The sequence below is a fragment of the Chanodichthys erythropterus genome, chromosome 7, assembly GCF_024489055.1.
Source record: "Chanodichthys erythropterus isolate Z2021 chromosome 7, ASM2448905v1, whole genome shotgun sequence".
Classification (NCBI taxonomy): Eukaryota; Metazoa; Chordata; class Actinopteri; order Cypriniformes; family Xenocyprididae; genus Chanodichthys; species Chanodichthys erythropterus.
This window is the reverse complement of record NC_090227.1, coordinates 24,882,448-24,891,313: the sequence shown is the minus strand read 5'-3', so window position 1 is coordinate 24,891,313 and position 8,866 is coordinate 24,882,448. Positions and strand designations below refer to the sequence as shown.

Sequence of the window (8,866 nt, the reverse complement as noted above, 5' to 3'; positions counted from 1 at the left end):
CAGATTTATACAGGTGGAGCTGGGGATGGTGGAGGGTTTCAGAGGAACTCTGAAGGCACACTGCAAACTGCTACACAAACATTGACCAACTATTTAAATGCTGTTCAGCAAATTCATTGGCTACAGATGCAACAGGAACCAATCAGCTTATGCAGTGTAGTTAACAATGTGATTGTCAGCAGGTAGAGTTAAGGTCCCCTCAGTCTGCGTCATCTAGAGTTTCATGACAGAACCTGGTATATTTAAAAATATCCATTAAAATTTAAAGGTGCCATCGAACGTTTTTTTACAAGATGTAATATAAGTCTAAGGTGTCCCCTGAATGTGTCTGTGAAGTTGCAGCTCAAAATACCCCATAGATTTTTTTAAATTATTTTTTAACTGCCTATTTTGAGGCATAATTAGAAATGCGCCGATTCAGGCCGCAGCCCCTTTAATCGCTCGTGCTCTCCGCCCCCTCTCGACTCTATTATTGTATAAACAAAGTTCACACAGCTAATATAACCCTCAAAAGGGATCTTTACAAAGTGTTCGTCATGCAGCATGTCTAATCGCGATGTTTACATTTGATTCTGAATGAGTTTGACCATAAATTGTGAGGAACATGTATGTACATGTTTGTATTTTTGAAGGAATAATGTTTATGCGTGGTTATTGAAAAAACAAAAAACTTCAGTCACTGAAATAAGGCCAAAAAAAGTATATTAAATCTGTGTTCACAAGACTTTTGGGTATTGGAGGTTGTAGACTAGAGTTTTTGCTTCAGAATTATTTCTGAATTACTAAAATTACTATAAATTACTACTCCTTCATAAAACAATATATTTAGTTTTTGTAAGACACTTTTTGTCAAGAAACACAGTATGCATGGAGGCATGAATGATCATGATTAATGGCTCATTTACACCTGAGAAGACAAAAGAATTGCATAATAATGACCTGAAATGACTTGCATATTAATTACTCACCGTCATGTCGTTCCACACCCATAAGACCTTTGTTCATCTTCGGAACACAAAGACATTTTTGATGAAATCTGTGAGCTTTTTGGTGAGAATACTTTTTGTGTGCAAAAAAAACACGACTAAAATAACGACTTTATTTATTTATTTATTTTTGTGCACAAAAAGAATTCTTGTCATTTTGTAACATTGAGGTTGAACCACTGTAGACACAAGGGGCCTCATTTATAAAGCATGCGTACACACAGATTTGATGTTAGAATGCGCATACACTTCAATCCACACCAACGCTCATATTTATAAAAATGGTCTTTGACATGGAAAAGTGCTTAGTACTACGTCAGGGTCTGAGCAGACATACAGACTTTTCCTGGTCAGATTACTGCAGGTTTTTGGAAATCTAAGCTATTCTTGCAGCTCGCCAAGGATTTGGACGATGACTGGTGATGTTTTATATGTAAATGACATTAAAGGTGCCCTCGAATGAAAAATTGAATTTATCATGGCATAGTCAAATAACAAGAGTTCAGTACATGGAAAAGACATACAGTGAGTCTCAAACTCCATTGTTTCCTCCTTATATAAATCTCATTTGTTTAAAAGACCTCAGAAAAACAGGCGAATCTCAACATAACACCGACTGTTATGTAACAGTCGGGGTGTACGCCCCCAATATTTGCACATGCCAGCCCATGTTCCCAACATTATGAAAGGCATTAGACAAGGGCAGAACGTCTGGATCTGTGCACAGCTGAATCAACAGACTAGGTAAGCAAGCAAGAACAACAGCGAAAAATGGCAGATGGAGCAATAATAACTGACATGATCCATGATATTATGATATTTTTAGTGATATTTGTTATTGTCTTTCTAAATGTTTTATGCATGTTGTTAATGTACTGTTAAATGTGGTTAAAGTTACCATCGCTTCTTACTGTATTCACGGAGACAAGAGCCGTCGTTATTTTCATTTTTAAACACTTGCAGTCTGTATAATTCATAAACACAACTTCATTCTTTATAAATCTCTCCAACAGTGTAGCATTAGCCGTTAGCCACGGAGCATAGCCTCAAATTCATTCAGAATCAATGTAAACAATATAACAGTATACAATACTCACATAATCCGACGCATGCATGCCGCATGCATGACGAACACTTTGTAAAGATCCATTTGAGGGTTATATTAGCTGTGTAAACATTGTTTACGCATTGTTCAAGGCAAGCGCGAGCTCCGTGGGCATGGAGCACGAGAATTAAAGGGCCAGTAGCCCTGAATCGGCTCATTTATAATGATGCCCCAAAATAGGCAGTTAAAAAAATGAATTAAAAGAAATTTATGGGGTATTTTGAGCTGAAACTTCACAGACACATTCAGGGGACACCTTAGACTTATATTACATCTTTTTTAAAAAAGTTCTAGGGCACCTTTAATTTAGCCTGGTAATACCAGACTCTGCTACTTCACTTTGCTTCGTAGACAGAGTCTGGAATGGCATAATAGAGAAGTGTTTTCTCTCTCGCTAGGGGGCGCTTGTCTGAAGTTTAAAATCATTGGTTACCCGTAAGCCAATCAGATACGTTTAGTTATGACATATGTTATGCGCCTGTACAGCCGCATCGAAGCACAGACATCATGCATCGAACTCAAATCTATGATTGAACTTCCACTTTAAACCTGTTGTAAACACATGATAAAACAAATGTTTATCAAACACTCTTCTTGTTCTGGCTTCAGTTTGAAAAAGAGTTGAATGTTCTCCATAACAGAGCGAATTGCATCCCGTGTCTCGTTTCCCATTTCCGCGGTCGTTTCGGTTTTCGATTTCTCTAACCTACAATGTAAAACTCAGCGTTTAGCATCTACTTCATGGCTCTCAGCCCGCCCTCTGTTCGTTGATTGGCCCGGCTGTTTCCAGACCGGTGGCAAACAGAAAGCTCTGACGCTGTATCAGACTGAGTACAGAAGCGAAATGAAATTGAGCGGAAGTAGGAAGTCTGACGTAGTCAGGCTACCTTTAATTAGGTGTTGTTTAAAACACGGAGAACTGAAACCATTCAGCTGCACGCAAATTCAAGATCATTTGCGATTTATAGATTTCGCATCTGAAAGTGAGCCGGACAGTCATTTTCTGTGTTTATGTTCATTCTATGAATCACATGTACACACATCTGAGAAATGATCGTAAGTTTAGGACGGTTTCTGGGCAACATTTTATAAATGAGGCCCAAGGACTATTTTAATGATGTCTTTACTACATTTCTGGGCCTTGAAAGTGGCAATAATGCTGCAGTCTATCGGAGGCCAAAAATCTCACATATTTCATCAAAAATATCTTAATTTGTGAGCCAAAGATGAACAAAGGTCTTATGGTTTTGGAACGACATGAGGGTGAGTAAATAATGACAGAATTTTCATTTTTGAATGAACTAACCCTTTATCTATAAGATTGATGCTGTAAATGCTGTAGTATTGCTCATTGTTAGTTCATGTTAACCAGTGCTAACAAATATAACCTTATTGTAAAATGTTACCATATAGCCTATGCTTCTAATGTGTGTCCACTAACATAAATGGGTTAAATGCACAAGCGTATAGATCACGTCATTTCACTTCACTTTATACTTATTTTAGTGTATGCCTTTTTCAATTTCCTTTTAGCCTTTTTGTTTTTCTGTTGTTGTGAGCTAGCATATCTGCATTGTTATCATTTTTCAGGCAGCTGTAATGAATCCTTTAGGAAACGCTGGAAAAAAATGCTCTCCGTAGGGAAGCATAGGTCTGCTGACAAACAAAACCGCTTCACAGATTTTAAAAGCTGTAGGCCTAAAATTTTGTCAGATCTCTTGTTTTTCTGTTCCTCGCTTTCCCGCTCACACAGTCTTCTCGGCTCAGGTTTCAGTGGCGCTGAAATTGACACCAAAATTAAAACAAAACACTAAAGCGCATATGAATTAGTGATCGCCGCTGAAAAGATAAGCTGAACTTAACGGACGATGGCTTTTGAATGTGAAGCCTTGAGCATATGCGGTGGTTACATAGCCAGTGTGCGAATTATGCTTTCAATGTTTATATAAGGGCATGTAGGGCTATCAATTGAGGTTTATGCTAAACATCAAGATTAAAAAAATACAATGTTTTGTGCCTTTTATACGTAAATCTATGATAAATAATGACAGTAGGCTACCTACATTTCGCTGATGCACGCGGTTGCGTTTGCGACAGCAGGTAAAAACACATTTTAAAATGTACACATAAATAGAGTACGTTACCTCAGAGATGACGTGTTTTTGTAGGCCAACCCGGATTAGTGGCGCATGGGTTCCCTCGCTTGAAAGCCTGCATTTTCCCCATAAACTTTTGGAAAATTGCAAAAAATAAGCTCTATGTTTAAAGGATTAGTTCACTTTCAAATGAAAATTTCCTGATAATTCCTGATTTACTCCCATGTCATCCAAGATGTCCATGTCCTTCTTGCTTCAGTCGAAAAGAAATTAAGGTTTTTGATGAAAACATTCCAGGATTTTTCTCCATATAGAGCTTGGCAAACTACGTCACTGCGCGTTGCATTCTGGGTAGTCGCCGCCATGTTTTATGTCACGCTCAGGAGCGTTCAATGACAATAAACACAAATCACTAGATGAAAAAACGACTTTATTTACGTTCATTTTTTAAAGAGCTGCTTGTACTTACTGAAAATAAATGGACTAATATTTGAATCTCTTGTGTTCATTCGATCGCTCAGTCGTGTGGCCAGGACACGATATATACACAAATAGAAATCATACTGACGCCTTCTATCGGACCACACACAGGACAAAAGAGATTTCTCTGTTTCAGTTTTTAATAACTAAGTGGCACCGATATATCTGCCAGATAAAATAATAAACACAATATAGATTGATCTCAGCCAGCATATCATCATATCGCCCTGATTTCTTCATGTTAAAGCATTAAGGGATAACATAACAGCATGACCATCTGTAATGCAGCTCTGAAATTAATTATATTGTGGAATCGCTACACCAAGTAAGATTTACTGGACCTAAATGGAATACATGATTTCTTACCGAGACAAGCTGAACAATGAATCAGAGGTGTTGCTTTATCAACACGGAGAGTGATCGCAACTAGGCCTATATCACAAATGACATTTCTAAACGCGTTTTCGTACACTCAAAAAAATGGTTTTGCAGCACTGTTGGTTTTACCCTAATCTGTTTTGTTAAAATAACACACATACATTTCTTTTCCCACCAAAACACTATTGTATTGCGTTTCATTAACTGAAACTGTGCCAATCTCCACTATACTTAATTATCAGTCGTTAAACTAATGTAAAGTGTTTAAGTTCGCGATTCAAAAAAACGGATGTGACGACTTCCAACGTATTTGATGAAGACGGCGCGAAGGAGGTGGCAAGGTGAATGGCGTCAGACGTCAGTCAGTGAGGTAAGAAAATAAAAAGTTAATCTAAAGGCTTAAATTTCTGTTAGTGTTTCGCAAAGTCTGCGTTGGGATGTTTTTAATATATTGATATTGAATATTGTGTTAAACTTTATTGTTTAACGTTTATTGTGCCATTAATGGATGATTCCATGCGATTGAAAGATGCGTGTTTATTTGTAACATACTTGTACTTGTTACACTAATCTGTTGTGTAAAACGCTTAACTTGAAAAAGTTTTACGTGGCTTCATGCACTAAGACAGTGATATTAAAAGTTAAAACTCAGTACGCACCTTATTAATAAACTAACGTTAAATGCAGACGAATCCAGCATATGAATGCAACGCGTTTAGTTAACGTAAACGTCGTTCATATTTTAGGTTAATCTGCACGAATAGCATGTGGTTTAGGCTATCATCATCATCAGAATTTGATATTTTTAGATTGCTGTTTCGGTATTAATAGCTATGTTAAGCATGTAAAACATGGGAGGAAAACGCTTATCGTGTAACTAAACGCATTGCGTTGATATTTTGGGCTCATCTGCTTTTATTGGAATTGTGTTTCAGAGTTTGGTCTTTGATTATCACAGTCTTGGTATATTAAGGCCTGGTTTCACAGACAGGGCTTAGGCTAAACCAGGATTAGGCATTATTTCAATTAGGGCATTGTAGCTTTTATAAACGTAAACTAGAAAAAACATTACTGGTGTGCATCTTTAGATAAAACAATGACATCCACATATTTTAAGATGTATCAGTACAATTTGCTTTCAGTTAAAACAGCTAAAATATGCATTTTAGTCTGTGAAAATGGGGTAAAGCGTTTTAGCTCCTAAAACCTCCCAGTGTAGTTTCTAAGCTATGCAAGTCCCAGTAAAATTGTACAAATAATGCCACGTTCACCTTGCAGATGCATACATTTTGACATTTTATCTGATATTACTTTTTTATGACAGTTTTTCATCATGGTTTTTGGAGTTCGTCACTGTCTTTGGTGAAATAAAGGAAGGAGATTTATTGAAGGAGAAAATGGCGTTTTGGCTAAGGTAAGTGAAGCACTGTATTTGTCTTTTTAGGTTTTAATAAAAGTAGTTAGTTAGAACCCATGGCTTGGCACAATAAAACTGCTAAACCTGCTCTTCATAACGTCTTTGTTTTAAATTTATCCCATTGGTGTCAACATTCGTTGTCAAGCTGGATGGATACTCTGGAAAACGGATGTTTTCAAATTGAGGAGTCGTCCTTGGACAAAAAATTAAACATCTCTTGGTGCCCACTACACTGGTATGAAAAACTACACTCAACAAAACCTTAAATTAAAGCGTTAGTTTACCCCAAAATTTAATTTCTGTCATTACTCTCCCTCATGTCGTTCCACACCGGTAAGACCTTCATTCATCTTCAGAACACAAATTAGGATATTTTTGATGAAATCTGAGGGTATCTGATCTACTCATAGGCAGCAACATCATTACACCTTTTGACGTTCAGAAATATAGTTAAAAACATGGTTAAAATAGTCAACGTGACTGCAGTGGTTTAACCTTAATGGTATGAAGTGACGGGAATACTATTTTGCACAAAAACAAAAATAATGACTTTATTCAACAATTTAAACTGTTGTCATACGTAGTGAACTCACTGCTGACTGACTTGTTTACGTCCGAATAACAGCTCGTTATTGGCTGACTCCTGTGTCAGCATCAAATGCACGTGTTCAGCTTCAGCCTATACTAAGTTGGCATTCGGATGTAAACAAGGATGACAGTTCCAATTGTTGAATAAAGTCATAATGTTTGTTTTGTTTTTGACCACAAAAAGTATTCTTATCGCTTCATAACATTAAAGTTGAACCACTGCAGTCACATGGACTACTTTAACCATATTTTTAACTACCTTTTTGGACGTCAAAAGGTGCAATGACGTTGCTGCCTTTGAGTAGATCAGATACCCTGGGATATCAGCAAAAATATCTTAATTTGTGTTCAGAAGATGAACGAAGATCTTACTGGTGTGGTACGACATGAGGGTGAGTAACAAATGACAGAAATGTAATTTTAGGGTGAACTAACCCTTTAAAACAATATTCTCTCACTGGGGTTATGGTCATGAGCATGCATAAAAAAACAGATATAAGATTGTTTATTACCATGATAAATACAATAAATGCAAAGTAACTGACAGATGTTACATGTATAACACTATTGTTAATGGACAATGTTCTGCAGAGTTTAGCTCTAACTTACCCCAGCGCAAGCTGAAAGTTTAACACTTTGTTCTTATTTGAAAATTCAAAAAAACATTGATGGTTCAGGTGCATTTAATTTGGGTCGAGCTAAACTCCGCAGAACAGTCCCTCTAAGAGCAAGCTTTCACACACCTGATGTAAAGCATGAGGAGGATGGATAACTGAAAGTGGTTGAGTATGATGGGAGCAATGGCAGGGTAATCCTATGGAAAGGTGAATTATTTTCATTTTAAAGGGTAAAGGCTATATTTGGGTAATGTTGTTGTTGTTGTTGTTGTTGTTTGCATCTTTAGAATGGTGACATTGAACTGAAGAGAGAGTGCACAATCAAATCTCTCTGTGTCTACATGAAAGAAGGCCCTAGCAGTCTGATCTGTATATGGTGAGTATATGTGCATTTTAAAATGTTGTTTATTTTCAAGGATGCTAAATGCTTTGTTAAAGTTAATACACAGGAATTTAAGAGTACTGTTTTTTTTTTTTTTTTTTTTTTTAATATCCACACTAGGACAGGACAGGAGGCGATTCAGAAGACTTTGATGGGGATTTATTTCATAAGACTGGAAGGTGCAGATATAGAAGAGAGCCTAGCAGATGTTGGAGTGGTGTTAGAGGGGCAAAAGGTTCTTCAGACCTTAGCAGTGTCCCATATGCCATATACAGCCATGTTGATGAGAGTAAAATATGGACTGAATTTGAGCTACCCTCCTGGATTCAGGTATACTTTCAAAGCACTGCAAAAGTTGATGGCAACAAGTTATCCAATAAAGTGCATTGAAGGGCACAGTACCATCTGGACACTTTTTTTTGTAAATTTGTATAAAAAAAATTTAATTGTATTTATCCTTTGTTTTTTGTTTTTTTTTCTAGGTTAATTTTCACTTTCTGAGTTTGCAGAAGTCTTTTGATTCTAACATTATCTAAAATTACTTTTACATCAGACTGTTAAAAGCATTTGCACAAGTTTAAAGATTCTTGAATGTAATGACTGAATAGGCTGTTTAAAACATAGTTTATTGCAACTGACAAATACAGTTTGATAACTTGTTACATATCTTGTCTTTTTTTTTGTCTCTACAAGGTAATCACACACAAATAAATGCTGCTTTGAAGTGAGTTACTTTAAATAGAAATCACTGAGTTAAAGTAACAAAACCTAATTGGATGGAACCACTGTCCATAATTTAATTGAGTTATTTGAAACA

General features: G+C 36.6%; 1 long non-coding RNA gene across 1 annotated transcript; it reads left to right on the top strand.

The window, feature by feature from the left end:
- The first annotated feature begins 6,402 nt into the window (after positions 1–6,402).
- LOC137022720 (uncharacterized) lies at positions 6,403–8,452 on the top strand. The gene is made up of 4 exons (XR_010895421.1): positions 6,403–6,459; positions 6,608–6,697; positions 7,955–8,043; positions 8,170–8,452. It is a non-coding gene; the product is annotated as an uncharacterized lncRNA (long non-coding RNA).
- The last annotated feature ends 414 nt before the right edge of the window (positions 8,453–8,866 follow it).